The following is a 23,408-nucleotide window of genomic DNA, read 5'->3' as shown; positions in this document are numbered from 1 at the left end:
AATAGGCTTTGGTGGAATCCAAATTAATGGATCCCTGTGTAATCATGTACTGTAATATGTCAAAGCCAGGGGAAAAAAGCAATTTTTTGGTGGCCCGACAGGGAACAAAATGAGCCTTGACACTAGTTGCGAAATAATTAAGACAGCATATCCAAGCTTTAAAGTCACCTCACATATAAAAAAAATCAATATTTTTCCTCATCAGAGCACCCCCCAGAAGAAACGAACAGTAAAACCCTGCTGACTCCCCATAATTCAGAGTCAACCCGAGTGCATGTAATTATTATAAGTGCTCCTTGCCTTGAGATTTCTCTCCCATCCTGGAGACTTAAAAAGCATAGCAGTTCCCTGGCCCTCTGGTCTACACCTTGAGACCTGACTCCCTGAGCCAGAGAGACTCATGTGCCTTTCTTCACAGAATATAGTCCTCTGTTTGGAAGGCTGTCAAAGGGTGATCCATGGCCAGTCCATTTTAAAGATTAAAAGCCATATGAAGCAGCAGCTGTGGCCTTGACATTGCCAACCAACCATTAGACTCTGGACAGGAGACTGAGCTGGCACACAGATAAAGCTCTTCCCTTCTATGGAGAAATGTAAACTAATCCTCTGCAGAAGAGTGATTGATGGCATGCGTGCACAACTGCTACCCCTCCCACTCCATTCCTGGGGGCCCATCAGCAGCCAGCTACTGTGAGGAAAAGGCAAATGGAAACCTTTTCATTGGCCCCCATCAACACACTAGCATTTTATATTGCTCTAGCCTTCCTCGAGATATCCTTTTGAAAAAGAATATATCTACAGAATAAATAATTGAAGCAAATCTGGAAAAAAAATCTTTCCAACTTTGATTCCTCATTACAAAAGTAGTGTTACACGTGCTAGTTCTGGAAAGGTGTTCGGCTACTTTTGGTCTTATTTTAGCAAAGCTTTCCTTGGTAGATCCAAGGCTCACCCCCTTTATAAACTGCCCCGCATTGATGGATATTTAGTTGCCAATCTCATGGTTTTCATTTTTTTTTTTAAAGGGAAGCACAGTTGTAACATGAAAAGATAGGAAGAGACATGGAATTGGTTCTAAAAGTTAGATTAATTTTAAGAGAGCTGCCTTAGCCAATCTATTACATCAGTTCTAACTACAGACACTTGGAATTCATTAAAAGCTCCATACAGAGGTGGTTTTTACTGCCCATGCAGGGAAAAAAAAACAGTGACTACAAACACCACCACCTTTGGGACTATAATAATCTCCATGTATATATCAGAGAAATGTAGTTGTCTCAAGTTAGTCATTCTTTTACAGAGCTTTCCTCAATCTCCTTCCATGGGAGGCCTTTTAGGAGAGGAAATATGCTTCCCACAGGGGTTGCTTGGTGGGTGTAGCTGCTCACGAATGAAACCGTTTTGCCCAGCAAGAGTTTATCAGGGAAGAGGTCAGGTCCCTCAGAACCCTTACTCCTGAAGACTGCATACTTTAAATGGCCCACACTCATTTTTTGTAGCCTCATGGTCTTTATATGATAGTGAAACATGAGAGGCTTTAAAAGAACTGTCTTTGAAGACTAAGGTCAAGTGGACAGCCAAACGTTTGGACCCCACTGGTGCATAAAAAGAGCACAGAGGATTCTCTCTAGAGTAGGATAACTGCTGTCTTCAGAGCCTTCAGTGGTATAATCCTGGACCTCTATTCATGGAATTAGGGACCAAGGCTACCATTGAGATTCAGTGTCAGCTTCTGTCATCCTCAAGCAGCTTCTTGGGACAAACACTGTAACAAGACTGGATCAAGATGAATGGTTTCCTCTGAACTCATCATACTCAGAGGCTAGATCTCCCAGATGCCATTTTAAATTTCCCACAATGCTCCTGATACACTGGAGAATTTATGAGAAATTATGCCAGTGACTTGTCAGAGATTATCCTTATTTACAGTTGTTGGGAAACTTAATGACATTTTCATCTGATCTCTTTTACACCAATAAAGATTTTTTTTAATATGACAAGTAACTTTAAAAGCATCAGTAATACTGTTATTGGTCTTACATATGTAATATCTGCACTGAGATATCTGCCCAATACATGCATTGACACTGTGGTGCCCCAAACACGCATCCAGCAAGACTAAAGTAGGCTGAGGAAGATTTATTGCATTAAAATAGTTAGGCTTTTGTGACCTCTTGTTATATAATCATCAAGTAACAGGTGAAAATTGGGAAGTTTTGACACCACGGGAGGAGTAGAGGAGCAGCTCAGTGTAGGGATGTCCTAGAAATATTGGTGTAGGCCAAAATTATGAATAGGTCTTAACTGGTAGGTTTCTGAACCTTGATAGGACTAGCAGGTCAAACAGATCTATTCATTGTCATTTAGAAATTAATTAAGTATGCATACATTTTAGGACTATTCAGAACTGTGAAATTTCTTTCAGACTATCTTTATGTGCTAGTGAGAAGATTATATAAACATTCACCATACCATAGCACAGAGAGGCAGTACAACAGGCACCTCTTAAGAGTCTGGAATTATTGATCGGGAGATTATTGACTTTGTATGAAAATACAGCTTTGTTCGTATCTTTTCAATCTCCTTGAATCCAAGGACCATCAAGGATGCTGCTCACCTGTGTTAGTGTGGAGCTGAAGTAGGTACTTCTCCTCAAAAGAAGATTAAAGGAAAAGTGCTAGAGAATGGAGGAAGTAAGACTATGTATCCACAAGTGCCCTTTTATCATTACAGGAGCACCACGGAGGTGGAAAGCAAGTTGCCACTGTGACATCTAAAGGGCACCTTATTCATCACACACTCTCTAATGGCACCATGCTCTGAACTACCATTTTTACAATTTCATCCTTACATTAACACACAAGGTCTAAATGTTCTTACCAGCTAGGGAGGCAGAAAGACCCTTTAGCCTGTGAGCTGCTATATGCCACATACTCCAAAAGAGGGGCACATTATTTCAGTCAAAGAAAAATTTGCACCCCTATATAGAGAGGTTACTTACCTGTAACCATGGTTCTTCCAGTGGTCCTCTGTGAATTCACACAATTGGGTTGTTTTGCACCTGCACAGGACCTCTCGGAAGTTTCTAGAGCTTAAAGATATGTGATTAAAGCGCATCCTCTGCCTGCCAGAAGTCCCCTCAGTTCCCAAAAGAGTACGCCACTGTTGAAGAGTTATATAAGAAGAAACATGATGGACAGAGTGGAGGCAGGGCGGGATGTGTGAATTCACAAAGGACCACTAGAAGAACCATGGTTACAGATAAGTAACCTCTCTTTCTTTTTCGTGGCCTCTGTGAATGCACATTATTGGGTGACTGGCAAGCTCACTTATTGGATGGTGGGACGTCACGGTAGAAAGGAAGTCAAAATAGCCCTGCCAAAAGCAGCATCATTCTTTGCCCGGATATCCAAACAGTAATGTGTCACAAATGCTGATTGACTGGACCAGATGTCCATAGCAGATGTGAGGAATTTCTATTCCTCGATGGAAGGCAGTGGAGGTTGACAGTGCTCTAGTTGAATGAGCCTTCAAGGGTTCAGGTGGTGTCTTGCCAGCCCATATATATGCCAATGAAATTGTTTGGACAATCTATCTAGCCAATGTTTGGGGAGAGGCTGGTGAGCCCTTATTAGGGCCATGAAACCACAGAAAGAGCCTTGATGCTTTCCTGAATAATTTGGTTCTGTCAATGTGGAAAGCCAAGGAACATCTCACATCAAGCATGTGGAGCATGCACTCGAGAGGTATAGAGGGAGATGAAAACAGGGTAGGCAGTATTATCAGTTGACTAAGATGAAAGCCAGATACAACCTTAGGTAAAAATGTAACATCTGGGTATAGAGTGACCTTGTCTGGATGGAACTGTAGGAAAGGTGGGTCTGATCTAAGCGCTGCAAGTTCGCTAGCATGTTTAGCAAATGTTATCACTACTAAGAATGATGTCTTCAAGGAAAGCAATTTTAGGTTAGTAGTAGCCATTGGTTCAAAGGAAGGTTGGGTCAGTGCATTGAGGACAAGTTGCAATGGCCATTGGGGAAGAGGAGGCTGGTGTGGAGGGCGGATATTACGAAGTCCTTTAAAGAATTTTTTCAAAGTTGGATGGGAGAAAAGTCTAGCTGCATCTAAATGAGAAGGTTGGTATGCTACAATCGCAGCAATATAAACCTTCAAGGTAGAATGGGACAACCCAAGATAAAAAAAGATGGAGTATAAAGGTAAGCAACGTCTTTAGTGAAACTGGTACCGCAAGTAAGTTCTTAGAGTTGACGAAGGAGAGAAATGCTTTCCATTTATTTCGGCAAAGGATCTGTGTTGATGGTTTCCAAGCTCTGTCAAATATATCCTTTATTTTGGGAGTATCCTCCACGCTGTCAGTTTCAGAGATTCGAGGTCAGGATGGTAAACGAGCCTGTTGTCCTGGATGAGGAGGTTGGGGATCAAGAAGATGGAGGAGATCATTCAACATAGACCTCAAGTGGGTGAACCACGGTTGTCACGGCCACCATAGGGCGAGAAGGATCCCATCCGATTGAAACTGTCGAAGTTGAATGACGGTGCGTTGTATCAGTGGGATTGGCGGGAATAGGTAGAGAGTCCATCTTATCATGAAGGCATCTCCAAGAGAGCTTCTGCTGATACCGGTTCAGGAATAGTATAGCTGGCACTTGGTATTGTTCTTGGTAGCAAAAACATTGACGGAAGGAGTCCCCCACCGGTGGCAAAGAAGGGCGAAGACTTTGTCATCTAGGGACCACTCGTGTGTCCTCGTGGTAAGGCAACTGAGATCTCTGCAAGCAGATTGTTGTCCGTAGCAATATGGACTGCTACTGGGAAGATGTGGTGAAGGTAACACCATTCCCAGAGCTTGACAGCTAGGTACAGGGAATGGTGTACTGCCCTGCTTGTTGACATAATAAAGAGCTGTCGTATTGTTCATAGCAAGTTGGACTGCACATCCTGCAATGATAGGTAGGAAGGTGTGGAAAGCTTTGATAACAACTAAGAGCTGTAGGTGGTTGATGTGTAATGACTGCTCTTATTTTGTCCAGAGTCCATGGATCCTGTAATATCGACAGTGGGCACCCCATCTGAATGGGCTGGCATCCATGGTAACCTGTACCGTGAGCTGGAGAGGGGAGAAGGGTCTTCTGACAAGAAGATGTGGGAGAAATGTCCACCATGTAAGTTGTTGGTCTATTTCACTTGTGACTCTGAGGTGTCTGGATGGGTGATGTGTCATGGGGTCGAATAGAGAGAGGTACCATGATTGAAGAGACCTCATCTTTAACCTGGCATGCTGGATAATGGTGGTAGTGGAAGCCATGAGCCCAAGGAGATATTGGGCTTGATGAGCTGTTACTAAAGCATGAGGTTGGAACAGTTTTATAGCCCATTTGAGTTTGATTATTCTCTCATAAGGGAGAAAAGTTCTGGCTTGTAGGGAATCGAAGTACAGTATGCCCCTATATAGGTGGCTGTCTGTGATGGTTCGAGATGGGATTTGGCATGGTTCACCTTGAGACTGAGGTCTTGAAGAGTGTTGAGAGTAATTTGGGTAGCTCTGGCTGCATTGTGGTAGGAAGCAGAGACTATCAGCCAGTTGTCTATATAAGGGAATATAGTGATTCCCTGAAGGTGGAGGTAGGCAGTGACTGGTGCCATACACTTGCTGAAGGTCCTTGGTGCCGTGGAGAGTCCGAAAGGAAGGGAACAGAACTGGTATGAGATGCCATCAAATCGGAATCGAAGAAATTTGTGGTGACTCAGATGCATACAGATGTGAAAATACACGTCTTGGAGATCAATGACAACAAACCCGTCTCCCTGTGAAAGGAGAGGAATGCTAGTATCGAGTGGCAGCATTCTGCAACATCTAGGCTGAATGAATTTATTGAGGTTTCTGAGGTCGAGGATGGGATGGAGCCCTCCATCTTTTTTCGGTACAGTGAAGTATCTAGAGTAGAAACTATCATGCAGGGCAGAGGAAGAGTATGGCTTGTTTCTGGAGAAGGGAAATTTCTTCTTGAAGTGCCAATGAGTGGGGAGTAGTTTTAATGACAGTTAAAAGTGGAGTATGCTGAAATTCGATGAAATAGCCCTTTTCGATAATAGAAAGGACCCATTGGTCCTTGGTGATTCAACGTATGCACTAAGGAAAGTGTATAACCTTGTTTAAAACGGAGTGGAAATAGCAGTGGAAGAAGGAGTGGGTTTATTGATACTGCTTACCCTTCTTCTGTTGGCATTGAAAGGGTTGTCGACATGGTTGCTGTTGCTGGGGTCAAAAGGACGGCGCGGTAGATGTTGATGGCCGGAAAAGGGTATATTCTGCATTTGTAGCTTGTATGTATGGTATGGTTGGAGGAATGGCTGAAATGGCTGTTGGACAAAGGGCTGTCTGCGGTACTGGGGTCGCTGGTATTGAAATGTCTGCTGGGTGGAATATGATCGAGCTGTTTTCTGAATTTTATGAAGGTTGTCCATTACTTGGTCTGTTTTTTCATTGAAAAGGCCAGCGCCATCGAATGGGAGGTCTTCAATTCTCAATCTGGTGTCATCAGATATGCTAGCTGACCTAAGCCAGGCATGGTGTCTAAGGGCAATAGATGTAGCCATCGCCTTAGACATGGCATCAACAGTGTGGTGGGAAGCAATTCTTTACTATTTGGCCAGAGTAGAAGCCTCAGTGTGAATATTTAGGGCTTCAGTCTTAGAACACTCAGGAGCCGCTTCAATAACAGGGAGGATCTTATTTTATAGTTGCTTATAGTAAGCTCCCATGGCAGCTTGATAATTGGTGACTCGCACAAGAAATGAAGTGAGGGAGTAAAGACATCTACCCAGAATATCTAAGTTTCTTTGCTCTTGGTTGGTAGGTGCAACTGATGATTTGTTGTGAGCTCTCAGTTGATTGGATTCCACAATAATTGAATTCGGGGTTGGATGTTTGGATTAAAAGGCAGTGTACAGACCATGGGTTTTATAATGGTTTTCCACACGTCTTGAGATTTGTAATGATGAAGGGGATTTGTCCCATGATTCTTTAATCAAATCTAGCATAGCAGGTATGAAGGTAAGGCTAAGCGGAGGTGTCTTCCCTGAAATTTTGCGTTGAATCTCTTAAGACCACAAACCAACCCTCACTGGACAGGCACTTGTTCCCCAGCCCTGATTTCCCCAACTCTGTGCGACAGAGGAAACTGCTGAATAATAGCCACTGTATTGTTTGACTAGCAAAAACAATAGAAGAATTACATATCTCAGCAAGGGAAAATAAATAAAAACCTACCGTATCAAATATGGGTTTTTTAGTTCCCAATGAAATAACTTATATTGTAGCTCTTCTCTAGAGTGCACTTAGTTTTAAACACTCTGGAATTTTTATAATTAAAGACATTGACTGACCAGATCTTAATTCAAGTCCTCCTCAGAACTTCCATGAAATAAACATACTGTATTATGGCAATTTTAAAATAACAATGCAAGCTGTCTTGAAGTGTTTGTCTTCATGCAGCTAACCAAATGGACTGGCTTTGTGAAAGTCTATACCACAATACATCTGTTAGTCCATAAGGATCTACAAGACTCGTTGTTATCTTGCTGGAACTGTTTCACAGGAAGCTTGGAATTCAACAATAGCTGAGGTGGGTATGTTCAGTTCCTGGTCTGGTGGTGTCAGTCTACCTTATAAGACAGGGAAATATCTACTGTCATCAGAACAAGGTAATCTTTTATAATATAATCCATAAAATAATGCAACCTTACCTTACTGTGTATAATTCTTTTGTGGCCCAGCCACTGAACTCTCCTAATCCTAAATGACCAACAAAGACATTAAGGGAAATACCTATTCCCAATTCTTACAACTATCCTCCCCCTGCCCAGAACATGGTTTCCTCAAAGATACCTGCCTCAGTAATCAGAGTGGCAAATTAAGCCTGTGTTTTATCTTCCAGTGACCAGTTCCAAAGGAAAGTATGCTAAATGCAATACACTGACCATACACTAAAACATCCCGTTTCGTTCTGTGACAAATGAGCTCCAGGCTCTTACAAGATGAATCTGTTTGATCACAACTGAGGAACCCAGTTTTCAATGGAGCTTTTCTTCAATGAAACAGCCACATGTAGATTTCTATAGTATTTACATACCATTTCAATCTTTGTGGTTATGAATGTATCTACTAAAGCACTGGCTATTATGAATGTGTATGAAGGCAAAAGAAATTCTGTATACTGCAAAAACCCAACAGGATGTTTAGGCATGACATACTGAACCTCAGTCAGTGAGGGTGTACAGATTTTGTCACCAGCTGTTTTCTACATGCATCACTTTCTGCCGTTCACACCCACTCCTATCTCAGCAACTATTACTAAGGGAAAGGGAAGCTTCTGGAATGTAACCTGCTTCTCACTCCAGTATGCTTGCTTGCTCTTCCTTCCTTCCTTCTAGCAGCAATTCCCTTCTCTATAGCTGGAAAGGGTCTATGTTACACACATAAATGTACGTGCATGTGTGAATCTGTGCAGAAACAAGACTGTCCCTGCTTGCATTTTTTTAAAGGTATGACACAAAAAGAAAAAGGCATAAGGAGGGAAGAAGAAAACAATTAAATCCAACACTGTTTCTTCACATTATAAGAGTCCTCATCTTAGTGGCCTGGAAGCTGGATGACATCTGAGGAGAAAGAACTGGCTTCTTTGGGCAACTGACTGGGGCTCTGCTTCCTTTCTCTTCCTTTCCTCCTCTGCCTGTTCTATAGCCTTGTAAAATTGGGAGAATGTGTGTGTGTGTAAAGTTTTGCTGTAGTCCTTTCCTTTTGTCTGCATGCCTCTGCCATGCATTCTGTTTTCTTGGGTGTCATGCACTAGTATTGGATCTCTGGCTTTTTAACAGCATGACATACCACTGCTTTTTTTTTTAAAAGCTTCATTTTACTACTTGACTATCATCTCTAAGGTCATTATTATTTCAGAGCAATTTGGGGGCTTATTTTCACCTGAGACTCTTAAACCCTTTTCTGGATTCCTCCAAATCCTCCCATTCAGTTTTTCATCTTTTGTTCCTTAAGCCAGTGCATTCTCCTGACAATCACCTATTTGCCTGTCAACTTGACATTTTCAGGCAGCTCTGTATTTCTTCAATTTCAACAGATATGCCCATCTTATTTTATTGTCTAATATTAATGACAATGCAGTGTGTTTTTAAGAACAGGAAGCCACGTTGCCAGTTGCTATAAATGGGGACAGTGCTAGGGACTTCAACCCTGACAGTGCCTTTTACACCAACCAAAGAGCTAATCCATTAAAGACATAAATATTTCAGCTTGCTCTAAAAACAAAAGCAGGCTTTCCCTTATCTCTGGCATTGTGTATGATACAAGTCCAGAGTTGGTCGAAGTGAAGTTGTTGAAGAGATGATTTGGTAGTTTCTGCTGGAAAATAGGCCATGTCTATACTGCAGTTTAATGTGCATGCATTAAAGTCATGTCAGGTGAGTGCATCTAAAACTTTTGAAGAGCTATGCACAAAGTGGTATTAGACTGTCCGCTTCTTCAAGTCTTCTAGTATTGTCATGGTTTTCAATCTATTCTCTCAAAACAACTCTATTTTATCATTTATCACCAGAAGGTCTGTCATGATGGACATGAGATCCTATGATCTTGTCCATATTACTAAATAAAGTATTGTAGCCAATTATATATTGTCAGAAATGAGGACACACCTCACCACTGATTTGCACTGATCTGCATATACTAGTTTCGATGACTAGGTGCAAATTTTAAAAAATCTATTAGTTATATCCATGGGCATGACCCAACTGGGACTCCCAGGTTTGTCTGTACTGAACTGCACCATAAAGTATAATTCAGTTTCTCATATATCGTCTAGTTCAGGGGTCCCCAACCTTTTTCACCCTGCAGACCGGCTGGGGAAGGTGGGGCACCCCCGTGCTTGTGCACATGCACGAACAAGTGCACGCTCTCTCTTGCATAAATGAGCGCATGTTTGTGCGCATATGCAAACGGTGGCATGACACTTGTGCAGGCACACAAGCGCTTGTGTGCATGTGCAAACGGCAGCGCAGCGCTTGCACAGGCATGCTGCAGCACATGTGCATGTGCAAATCAGCTGTGCGGGGGAGAGTGCATGCAGGGGGTGGGGCAGGTCTGTCTCCGTGGCCTGGTCTGGCTCAGGCCACAGACTGGCACCAGGCCGCGGACTGGGGGTTGGGGACCTCTGCTCTAGTTTATGCAATGAGCCACACCAGACTTTGCATCAGACAACTGATATTGGCAGTACCTTGGTTCCACCAGAGAAAATATGGGAAAGTGGACTAAAACATTTTGCTGCCTGAGTAGAGGAACAGGATAATGTTGTCTTCTCTTCTATGTATCAGAGCCAACTGGCCTGGCAGATGGATCTTTCTCCAGTTCTGACCAATAGGCAGCATCTTCCACTGCACAGGAAGGCAGTAAGCTAGCTAACAGGGAACAGGCCAGCTTATGTGGGGGGAAAAACCTCTCGCTTCTAAAAGCTTGTTTTACGGCGATGACCTCTCTCTGCCCAATGGGAGCGGAGGCTGGACCCAAGAGTTCTTCTGATTCCTCAGACGATGCCTCTGCACCAAGGGCAAAATGGGATCTATTTTAAGAGATTTTTGTAACGTCCCATATTATCAAGAAGTCATGTAGCAAGGATAGATTTGGCTCATTTGCTATCTAGTGATTCAGTCCTTGTTCACCTTTAAACTTTTTAGCCACATGTGTGAAATGTAAACCACTGTGCTAAATAAGGTAAAGGTTCCCCTTGACATTTAGCCCAGTCGTGTCCAACTCTAGGGCGCGGTGCTCATCCCAGTTTCCAAGCTATAGAGCCAGAGTTTGTCTGAAGACAGTTTCCATGGTCATGTGGCCAGTGCAACTAGACACAGAATGTCGTTACCTTCCCACCATAGTGGTACCTATTTATGTACAGTGGTGCCTCGCTTAACAACGAACCCGCATAGCGACGTGTTTTTTGCGATCGCTAATGCGATTGCATTGTGATGTTCTGAATAGGGAAAACATCACATTGCGATGATCGGTAAGCGTTTCGCTTACCGATCTTCGCATTGCGATGTTTTGGAACAGCTGATCGGCGGTTCCAAAATGGCCGCTGGAAGAAGAAAATGGCCACCCGCAGCATTTTTGCGCCGATTCCTCGCTTACCGAAGTGGGGAAATGGCGGCCGGATTGAGGATTCCCGCTTAGCAGTGAGTTTTGTCCCCACAGGAACGCATTAAACAGTTTAATGTGTTCCTATGGGGTTCCCCCCCCCCCCCGCATACCGACGTTTCCGGATAGCGACGTTTTTCCTGGAACGGATTAACGTCGCTATGCAGGGCACCACTGTACTTGCATTTTTACATGCTTTTGAACTGCTAGTGTAGATTTGATGTTATGATGGCTGGTCTTCTGACCTTGTAGCACAGAGGCTTCTGTGGTTTAACCCACAGCACCACCACATCCCCTTACTTTCTACAATCATTAAGCAGTTCTTGAAGTTTGTACTAAATACTGTGTTTCAAATTGCCATTCTTACCACCTGCAGACACCATTGTCTTTTCATGACTGCATTCAGTGGATGTTAGGCCAAAAAATTCTCTTCCTATGACTTCAAGCTGTTGAATTTTTATTTATTTATTTTTATCTTGCTCTTCAAACAGCTCACTGGCACACTTTAAAGACTCAGGTCTTAAGAAGAGAAAAGTTAAACATTTCCCCTTTCAGGTCATAGATTAAATCCACTTTGCCTTGAAGTCAATGGCAAAATCCCCCTCTGATTTTAATAAAGCTGTATTGCTTCTTATGGTGAATTGGTCAGATTAATTTGTTTTCACTTGCCCAAAGAGTTTAAGACCTTTATGAGTAATGAGGCCAACAAAATGTATGATATTCTTCAGTAGGGAAAAAAAAACCAGCTCCAAGGATTAGTGCTACGTACACTGTTGTGACTGTATATACAGTGGACCCTTGACTTACAGACGGCTTGACTTACAGACTTTTTGAGTTACAGACTTCTCTGGCCGCAAAATTTAGGTTTGACTTGCAGCCTGAGAATTGACTTACAGACCAGAAAAAAACCAAAATGGATCAAAAACGGCCTGTTACGGGATTAATCGGTTTTCAATGCACTGTAGGTCATTGGAGACTTGACCTACAGACTTTTTGACTTGAGAACCGCCTTCCAATACGGATTAAGTTCTTAAGTCAAGACCCCACTGTAGCCGAGTCTGCTTCCTATATAGAGGCATCCCAAAACAGTGCAGAACAACATAATTAGATAAAGTATCTTGTTTTTAATCACCTCCTATGCCTGTGAGAAGATTCTGTACCTAAAGGTAGCCTACAAATCTTTTAATTAACTAACTACAGAAGAATTCTGTCATCATATGGGAGAAGTTTATGGATGGAAACTGAGAGATTTTGATTTTGGAAGACAGAGAAGTGAGTCTCCCCTGAAGCTGAAAATTAGTACTTTGATGCATCAGCAACAATTTTATTTTAAAAATTCACAATTGTCCCTATCCTTCAGCTGTCTTCTTCACATTTCAACTGTTCCTTCCCTGCTAATCAATTTTCTCCTGCTCATCCTGATTTTAGGATCAAGTTTACCAGTCAACAGGGGAAAGTAGCAGATAATGTGGTCATGGAACCATGGGTCAAAGGGCCAAATACAGGGATTTTTGGATTAATGGGAGTGACAGTAGTATATACAACATATACAACCAGAGTTTCTTTTTCACTCTGACCTTAGCTGCAACGCTTAAATTAGCTGATGGGCAACAGATGAAAGATGGGATAAAAAGAAATGGCAGATGCAGGGAACAGAGATGAGCACAAACTACTGGTTTAGCAGATAGACAAAGAGGTGATCCATGGTTTGGCACCCGCCTGCTCTGGTGGGCACCCATTCAGAAGCAGTCTCCTTGCTTCCCTGCCCCGCCTCCTCTGGGCAATTTGAGTGGCCATCCATCAGGGTGTTGAACCCCAGAACACCTGTTTGGCTATCCGCTGAACCGGTGGTTCATGCCCATCTCTACTAGAGAATTTAAGGAGATTTGAAGAAATCGTAGTACAAAAAGAAAATACAAATGAAAACAAAGCAACAAATGAGATAATAAGTAAATTTTATAAAATATAATCGGAAGCAAACAACCAACAAGATTTTCTTAAACATCATGGAAAAATTATTTGGGAGAAGAATTAAGTAAAAGCAAAAAAGCAGAGCTTGCTGCTTATATACCGCCCCATAGCACTTAAAGCATTCTCTGGTTGGTTTACAAGTTAATTATACATGCTACACATTCCTCCCCACCCTCCCAGCAATCTGGGTACTCATTTTACCGACCTCAGAAGGATAGAAGGCTGAGTCAACCTTGAGCCGGCTACCTGGGATTGAACCCCAAGTCATGAGCACAGTTTTGGCTGCAGTACAGCAGTTTAACCACTGCGCCAAGGTTTGGAATGATACACAGGATATAAGAACACTGAAATCTATGTCAGTAATGATAAAGGAAAAAATATATACTGGTTTGGAGATGGCATTTGAACCCCATGAAATTAAATCAAATAGATGCTAATTATTCTATCTGTGTTGGAGGAGTTGTCAGAAAATAGGTACTTATTTTCACATGTGGTGGGAATGAGAGAATATACTGAAAGTTTGGCAGCTGGACTTCAAGGAAATAAATGAAATAACTAAGATGACGTTAGAGGTATGCCCTAATATAGTGCTTTTATCAATATTTGATAAGGAGCAATATAATTTGGCAACTAAAGAATGAATTTCTAATTTATTAACAGTTGCAAGATTAATAGTAGATAGGAACTGGACAATAAAAGTATGATTTTCAACTAAATGAATGGTATAAAGAGGTTCGGAATATATCTATTAATGATGTAAACATGTAATATTAAAGTGTAGAAGGGATTGATAAATAAGAATATTTTAATAGATTTTTTGCGAGAATTTACTGATTTTGCATTAAGAAAGGGGAAAGGAGATACACCTCCACTCGAAGCAATGCAATTTGAGGGGAAGACGACTCAGTAAAGGAGGAAAAGCAAGTTTTTAATAACTGTTTTTGTTGTTTTGTGTTATTAGTCTTTTCCGTTTGTATGTATTTGCTTTATGTTTTATCAATTTTTTTAATAGCTGGTAGGCATGCAGCAGATAAAGTCCATGTTGACTTCTTGCCTCCCAAAGTTCCTCCAGTGGGTGTAGCTATAAAAGAGGATTTGGGCCATCATGTATTTAAACATTAACAATGGTCCCTCCAGTAAAGGCATGTAAACATTAACTATGGAAACAGTAATAAGGGTTCCCGCATCTGAAGAAGTGGGCTACTGTACAGTCCAAGAAAGCTTATGCCAAACAAACCCTGTTAGTCTTTAAAACACCACAAAAATTGTTGGTTTAGCAAAGTAACACAGTACTTTCCCTGGAAAGTTAATAACTGGGATTTGCAACGAAAGAAAGGGAAATGTGACAAACTACCAGCAACATTCAGATCTCTAGAATGAAGAGAAACAGGGTCACTGGCTTCCTTCAAGCCATTTCTCAGCTTTTGATTGGATTTAGAAAAGCACTGCTTTTGAATCTACAACACAGATGTATCTGATCAGGAATTGCAGGGCACTATTATAAATCTTTTTGACATCCTAAATATTACCACAGGAGTAACCACAGACAGAAAACATAACTTGCCACCGGGAACACCCTACATTCAGAGAACGCAACTGTCATTTTAATGGCTGCTCATTAGAAAATTTAAAAAATGCAAGCTGTGAATCTTTTGATTCTATGTTATAGACCAGGTCATAAATATCATTATTTCATAGTGCAAGGCAGCCAGATCATAATCAGTGACTTACTCCTCAGGCTGAAATAAGTCTATTAAAATCTAAAAAAAAAAAAAAAATACACATGAGTTAGAAAATATTGATATAAAGTGAAACTGGGTCAATTTGTGCTGGCAAATAAATCCCCTTACCTGGTTCATGGTGCAAAATAAATTGGAAAATTGAAGGTGCCAGAACAGCTTGATCTTTTTGAGATAAATTACCTCGATTATTCTGTGGCTATTCCTTGTTGTTTTAAAGCAATACTATGATAGGATTTTGGTCTGTGCTCAGTGAAATGTACTTTTAGAATTGTTGCCTAAAGGAAGGCTGTGATCCAGAAAGCTGCATGGGTTCACATATTATGCTCAAAACCGCTGACTCTCACGCCATATTATACCTCCCTGCCTTTGTGATTGCTGCTACCCACCACATCATTTAAGAAACAGTTGGTTCTTCTGCTCAAGAAAGAAAAGTGTCAACTCCAAATATACTGTATATATAAGTCAAATGCTCCTTGGCTCACAGAACTAGTTTTATGGTAACATATATCCAAGGAAAATACTTTTCAAGACCTGTTATATTCTACCTTGCAGAGAGTAATTGGATCTTTGTTTTACACTTCATCTCCTAGGAGCCCTAGCCAGAATGGTCAAGAGTCAAGGATTCTGGGAACTGATATCTGGGAGTCACATGAAGGGGCACAGGTTGTGAACTGCTAGTTTACTTGAAAGGCTATTTGGTCCAAGACTAGTTAAAGACAAAGAGCTTCAGGAAGGGAAAGCAGAAGGCTGTCCAATCATCTGAAGAGCAGACTGAAGAAACTCACTAAGGCACCTGGTTCTGGGTCAAAATAGAAGATACCTTTATCAGTATTTTGCAGAGGTGCTCTCCCAAGTGGTGAAAAATATCTTTTTTTTAAAAAAATAGCATATGGTTTTCCTTATTTAAGTATCTTGCATTTCTCATGCTTTCTTTTGTGACTGGTCACTGAAAAGTAAATAGGCTTAGTTTGCAAGTCTGAATGCTGATGCACACATTTCTTTGGAAAATCCCCTTGTGGGAGGGGGCGAGAGCTAGGTTTAGGGAATAGATATTCCCCTTAATGTCCAGTTTGAGCCACAATCTTCTCCAGACCTGCAAGATGAATGTTGCTGTTTAAACTATACTAATACTTTTACAATTTTCATTTATGCATATGAAATAACATATTGTGTCCTCTTACGTAGTGCTCTATTTCCTCTTTTTAGGCAATAACAACAACCCTATTTTTGGTTTTCAGTGGACAAGATTGGACACCATGTGCCTGGAGGAATACATGGCAGGAAATGGGAGGCTCGTCTTGGATGTCACTACGTGTCTTTGAACGCATGTATTTTTCACTAGGTCACAAGCATGCAACAATTATTCATATATAACACCTCGGTGCATTTATCCCACTTTATAACACCAACCAAGCCTTTACAAGGTGACTTGCAAAATAAGAAATTAGATTGAGCAAGTCAGAGGGAACCGTATAATCCAGGCTTATGTTTGTTGCAGGAAATGAAGTGCCAGAGAATCTTCAACAACTAGCCGTGCAAACTCTGTTTAATACCTCCAAACTGGAAGAACCCACAGCCCTTTCAGTAACTGGTTCTATATGTTCCAGTCAAACTTCATCAAGAAGTTTCATCCAATGTTCATGTAAACTCATTCCACCCATAACTTAAACTCACTAGATCAAGTCTTAGATTAAGAACATTTTAATGTCATGTTAACATTTTAATGTAACAACGTAATGCACAGAGGCCCACCCTATGTAGCCCCTTTCCTAGATAAAATAAGAGTGTGAACTGATAGATTCAAATCCTGACATATCGGATTTTCTGCACATTTTAGGAATATATCATAAGAGGTGAGATGGGTCTGCCCACTGGTTAGGATGGGAAAATATAATCTTGCCATTCATTGTGGAGCAAGGGTGATGAATGTGTATATTGTGTGAATGTGTAAATGTCATGGAAAACCTATTTCTGCCCTTCTTGTGATTCACTATAGATTAGGGGTCTCAAACACGCGGCCCCCCCAGATGATAGTTTGCAGCCCTCACCTTGCCTGCCCCCCCCAAAGCACCCACACATCCTCTGCTGTCAAGAGTAAAAAAAAAGCCTTGCCTCGCTCGCTGGCTCTCTCCCAAGACAGCACCTCTTGCACCCTCCATCCAGAACTGCAGCATGCCAGCCAGCCCACCTGTCTGTCAGCTAAGGAAACTCCTGGGCGGCTTCCTCGGGCTCTTGCTCCGCTTGGCGGAAAATCTGATGCGGCCCAGCCTCACCCAGACTCTGCCTCTAGTGGCCCCCAGGTAAATTGAGTTTGAGACCCCTGCTATAGATAATCTTGCAGCAAATTTAGAAGTGCAGCACTCATAGTGTCAGTCTCCATACCTGAGTCCACAAAGAGAATCTGAAAATCCAAGCCGCTCTGTTGATCCATATCAAGAAAGCAATTGTCTCTACCAGGAGCAGGTGTTTTATGAAACAAGAATAACTTGATGGCTCACTTTGACCATCCCATCCTAAAATACTTTGAATTACAGCAAGAAGCACTGACAATAATATATTACTTTAAAGGGAGGGAGGGGAAAACTTCCACAGCTATTTTGGGGACTGTAGCTAAGCTCAAAAGGGATGGGGCATTTGAAAGGGATGGCTGACAATGTCAGTATTCCTGCTAATCAAAATGTCCTGTCATTTCAGCCCTAGGAAATCTGGCTCCACTACAGTGCTCATTTTAGAGCAGACATGTGCTCAAAAAAAGACCAGCTCCCACCAGACATAGACTGTCTTCTCTATCCCTATTCAGACATATAAAAACTTAGCAAGTGTGAGCAAGGACAGAGGTTCTGACCAGCCCCCTCCTGTCACTGTTTACATGGGATAAGAGCATGTATGACAAGGAAAGCTTCTGCTGCAGGAGGTGTCCCCCATGCAACAGGATCCTGAAAAATCAAGGGATCCAATCATATGGGCAGGTTCCACACGTAACAGACTGTCCTCTCTCCAGACTCTTCTTCCCTTAAAGATGATGTCAAAATGGGGTGGGGGAGAGATGTCAAATAGGGACATCTCTCTCTCTCTCTCTGCTCATGCTTTCAGATTACTCTTTTGGGAACATCTGAACAGCGCTTCTTTTATCCAGAGAAGGATATCACATTGTTCATTGGGTTCAGACTGTCTCAAGTTGTATGTCCTGTAAGGACAGCATCACTACACACTAAACTGTTAGCCAGGGAATGAAATACTGAGAGTTTCTCTTTAGGCCCTCAGTTTTATTATTTTTCCCCCTCTCACCATAATAGCTGGTAACATATCGTTTGCCAGCAAGTGAAGAGGTGATCAAAGGTTCTGTGAAACACACTCATCTCGAAGTTCAAATAATTATTGTCATTCAGTTACAGGCAAGGATGTGGGAGACTGTGAGTGCTCAGGATGAGGGCAGAGAAGCTCACAGGACTATTTCCAAGAGACAGAAGCAAAATGTGATAACAAAGCAATGAAAAGCATTCCTAGTCTACTTGCTGTTCTGTTATTAGTGGCCTTTTGCTCTGATGCACTGTTGATGAATTCAGGCAAATGGGCAGAAATTGTCTTATAAATGTAGGGCTGGGCTGTTGGCATAGGAAACCCAGAGCTCAGGACCAGCAAGGCACTAGGAATAGTCAGCACCACCAAAGACCTTTATTGCTGAGGCAAGTTCTGGGAGGGAGAACCACTCCTTAAATAGGCCTTCCCTCCAGGTTTCCAGGTGAGCCTCCTGAGTGGCCCAGGAGCTGCTACACAGGCCAGGGCCTGAGCCTGCAAACACCAGGCCACTTCTGGCTCAGGCTGGCCCTGATCCTGCAGCTGCCAGGGCAGTGTAGGCCAGATCCTGACACTACCAGGAAACCGGGGATCTCTAAGGATACCATGCACAAGAATCCGACTTGAAACCATGGAGAGATTCCCCATAGCCAGAAGTGAAAATATGGGGCTACAGACCAAGGATATGATTCAGTATCCAGCCAATTCCTATGTCTTTGTACTCTCAGAGTGGCCACAGTAGCTCACAAATGGCACAGTGATTTCCTGCCCCTCTAAAAGCTTTAATGTGGGTTCTTCTGTGAAGCAGATTGGTGAATTCCAACCCCAACATCTGTCAAAAAGATACGTTAGAGATGTCAAAAGACCAATCCTGTGCTTTAAAAAGCCTGGGAGGAGATTCCTGTTGGTTTTCTCAGGCAAACTACTATGCTTTAAAAAGAAAGGAAAAAAAGCTTATGCATCAGCTGCACAACACACATACATTCAGTCTCTCTTTTTCCACCCACTGTTTAATTATGACATGCACTGCTGTCAGATCAAATAAAAAAAGAGATTGGGGAAAGAAGTCTAGAATTGTTTTGCTCCAGAAACTCTTGTAGAAGGGCTTGTACAGTATTTGAGAAAATATTTTGGAATACCCAATATCCACCATATTGCAGAACCTCTAACTCCACCTTCGACTTTATCCTTCTTGATTTCTCAGCAATTTTGTCTTGGGAGAAATGGGGAAGAGGATGCCAGCAAACCTTCATCAGATTATGGGGGTGGGGAGAGAAAGCTGGCACATATGTCTCCCATATGCTAAATAAGTCTCCCAGTATCTAAACACGCCTTTTAACTTTTGCATTATTTTTCTCACATTAAGGGCCCAGTGTCAAACTCCAGCTAAAATTAAGGTGGTGGCACTTTTTCCAACCCCTTCATGGATAGCTCCCTTGTCGTGGCAAAGGGGCTTGAGTACAGTGGTCCCTTGACTTACAGAATTAATCTGTATTGGAATGGTGGCTGCAGGTCGAAAAGTCTGTAGGTCGAGGGTCCATTTCCCATAGGAATGCACTGAAAACCATTTAATCCATTCCAGCCAAGGTCGGGGCAGCTTTTGGCTTGCGGGGCTTCAAAAGCTGCCCTCACTGCCCTCTTGTCTCCCGTCCCTGGTGCCCTCATGTCCACAGGAGGCAGAGGGCACCAGGGACAGGAGTCAAGAGGGCAGCGGGGGCGGCTTTGAATTTCCCACCCTTTCCCCCTGTCTTTCATAGGTCAAAGCACCAGCCGCAAGTCGAACTAAAATTTTGCGGCCACAGCTTTTCGTACCTCAAAACTTCCGTAAGTAGGAACCTTCATAAGTTGAGGGTCCACTGTAATTAAGAGAAACTACGGGCTATGCTGTGAAGGGACATCCAAGATGGACAGGTCATAGTGGAAAGTTCTGACTAAATGCCATCCACCTGGAGCAGGAGCTGGCAAGCCACTCCAGTATCCTTCTCATGAAAACTCCATGGACAAAAACAAAAGGCTAAAAGATATGATGCTGGAAGATGGGCCCCTCAGGTCAAAAGGCGTCCAACATGCTACTGAGGAAGAGCGGAGGACAAGGACACGTAGCTCCAGCGCTAATGAAGTGGTTGGGCCAAAACCGAAAGGACGCTCAGATGCGGACGTGCCTGGAAGTGAAAGGAAAGTCCTAGGCTGCAAAGAAAAATACTGCATAGGAACCTGGAATGTAAGATCTATGAACCTTGGTAAGCTGGATGTGGTCAAACAGGAGATGGCAAGAATAAACATTGACATCCTGGGCATCAGTGAACTAAAATGGACAGGAATGGGAGAATTCAATTCAGACGATTACCATATCTACTATTATGGGCAAGAATCCCATAGAAAGAATGGAGTAGCCCTCATAGTCAACAAATGAGTGGGGAAAGCTGTACTGGGATATAACCTCAAATTTTTTTATTTATTTATTATTTATTATTTATTATTTATTATTTATTTGTTTGTTTGTTTGTTTGTTTGTTTGTTTGTTTATACCCCGCCTATCTAGTCATTTCGACCACTCTATAAAATGATAGAATGATGTCAATATGAATCCAAGGCCGACCTTTCAACATCACAGTAATCCAAGTTTTTGCACCAACCACAGATGCTGAAGAGGCTGAAATTGACCAATTCTATGAAGACTTACAACACCTTCTAGAATTGACACCAAAGAAAGATGTTCTTCTCATTATAAGGGACTGGAATGCTAAAGTAGAGTCAAGAGATAAAAGGAACAATGGGTAAGTTTGGCCTTGCAGTTCAAAACGAAGCAGGGCAAAGGCTAATAGAGTTTTGCCAAGAGAACAAGCTGGTCATCACAAACACTCTTTTCCAAGAACACAAGAGGTGACTCTACACATGGAAATTACCAAATGGGCAATACTGAAGTCAGATTTATTATATTCTCTGCAGCCAAAGATGGAGACGCTCTATACAGTCAGCAAAAACAAGACCTGGAGCTGATTGTGGCTCTGATCATCAGCTGCTTATAGCAAAACTCAAGCTTAAACTGAAGGGAGTAGAAAAAACCACAGAGCTAGTCAGGTATAATCTAAACCAAGTCTCTTACGAATACACAGTAGAAGTGAAGAACAGATTTAAGGAACTCGCTTTGATGGACAGAATGCCTAAAGAACTACGGATGGAGGCCCATAACACTGTACAGAACTCAGCATCCCAAAGAAAAGGAAATGCAAGAAGACAAAGTGGCTGTCCAACGAGGCTTTACTGATAGCAGAGAAGGGAAACAATATACAAGGGAGATAGGGAAAGTTACAGAAAACTGAATGCAGACTTCCAAAGAATAGCAAGGATAAACAAGAGGGCCTTCTTAAACAAACAGTGCAAAGAAATAGAGGAAAATAATAGAAAGGGAAAAACCAGAGATCTGTTCAAGAAAACTGGAGATATTAAAGGAACCTTTTGTGCAAAGATGGACATGATAAAGGACAAAAATGGTAGGGACCTCACAGAAGCAGAAGATATCAAGAAGAGGTGGCAAGAATACACAGAGGAATTATACCAGAAAGATCTGGATGTCCTGGAGAACCCAGATAGGGTGGTTGCTGACCCTGAGCCAGACATCCTGGAGAGTGTAGTCAAGTGGGCCTCAGAAAGCATGGCTAACAACAAGGTCAGTGGAGGTGATGGCATTCCAGTTGAATTATTTAAATCTTAAAAGCTGACGCTGTTAAGGTGCTACACTCAATATGCCAGCAAGTTTGGAAAACTCAGCAGTGGCCAGAGGATTGGAAAAGATCAGTCTACATCCCAATCCCGAAGAAGGGCAGTGCCAAAGAATGCTCCAACTACCGTACAATTAGCACTCATTTCCCACACTAGCAAGGTTATGCTCAAAATCCTACAACGTAGGCTTCAGCAGTATGTGGACCGAGAACTCCCAGAAGTACAAGCTGGATTTCGAAGGGGCAGAGGAACTAGAGACCAAATTGCTAACATGTGTTAGTGTAAAAAATGGTCTGAAGCTCAACATCAAAAAAAACTAAGGCCACTGGTCCAATCACCTCCTGGGAAATAGATGGGGAGGATATGGAGGCAGTGACAGATTTTACTTTCTTGGTCTCCATGATCACTGCAGATGGAGACAGCAGCCACGAAATTAAAAGACACCTGCTTCTTGGAAGGAAAGCCATGACAAAACTTGACAACATCCTAAAAAGCAATCACCTTGCCGACAAAGGTCCGCATAGTCAAAGCTATGGTTTTCCCTGTAGTGATGTATGGAAGTGAGGGCTGGACCATAAAGAAAGCTGACTGCCAAAGAACTGATGCCTTCGAATTGTGGTGCTGGAGGAGACTCTTAAAGAGTCCCCTGGACGGCAAGGAGAACAAACCTATCAATTCTAAAGGAAATCAAACCTGAGTGCCCACTGGAAGGATAGATCCTGAAGCTGAGGCTCCAATACTTTGGCCATCTCATGAGAAGACTCCTTGGAAAAGACCCTGATGTTAGGAAAGTGTGAAGGCAAGAGGAGAAGGGGACGACAGAGGATGAGATGGTTGGATAGTGTCATTGAAGCTACCAGAAAGAATTTGACACAACCCCGGGAGGCAGTGGAAGATGGGAGGGCCTGGCGTGCTCTGGTCCATGGGGTCACAAAGAGTCGGTCACGACTAAATGACAACGAATTTAAGACCTCGATGCTAGAACACTTACTTCCTATTTAGAAGGCCCAAGGCTCAGCTCCACGGCATCTGTCCTTGTAAGAAACGGACATGAGATGAAAAACACCATTCTCAGCCAAAGTGGATAGTACTGAGCTAGATGGACAAACATGTGCGACCAAGCAAAAGGCAACATCCCTTCAATATTCTTGAACAAACAGAAAGCTGCCAAAGCCCAAACCAGTTCATTCCCACTGCTGACTGCAGTACATGTTGCGGTATATACAGTATATATACAGTATGGCTAGGCACAATGCCTGTGCAAGTGATGGATATCTCAGGGGAATCCGCACTCAAGAAGGGAAGCCCGTAACTCTGTCCCCATTTCCTGCCTGTGGAGGAAAGGTTCTTTCTTGGTCAGGAGGGGGCTCTCCATAGGCAAGCAAGAGCGAAGGAGAATCAGGATCTTTGTTCACACGCCTGGGGTCTTCCCCACAAAAACGAGACCTCTCCACTTC

The sequence above is a fragment of the Pogona vitticeps genome, chromosome 2 (genome assembly GCF_051106095.1).
Source record: "Pogona vitticeps strain Pit_001003342236 chromosome 2, PviZW2.1, whole genome shotgun sequence".
Taxonomy (NCBI): domain Eukaryota; kingdom Metazoa; phylum Chordata; class Lepidosauria; order Squamata; family Agamidae; genus Pogona; species Pogona vitticeps.
Note: the sequence above shows the minus strand (reverse complement) of the source record.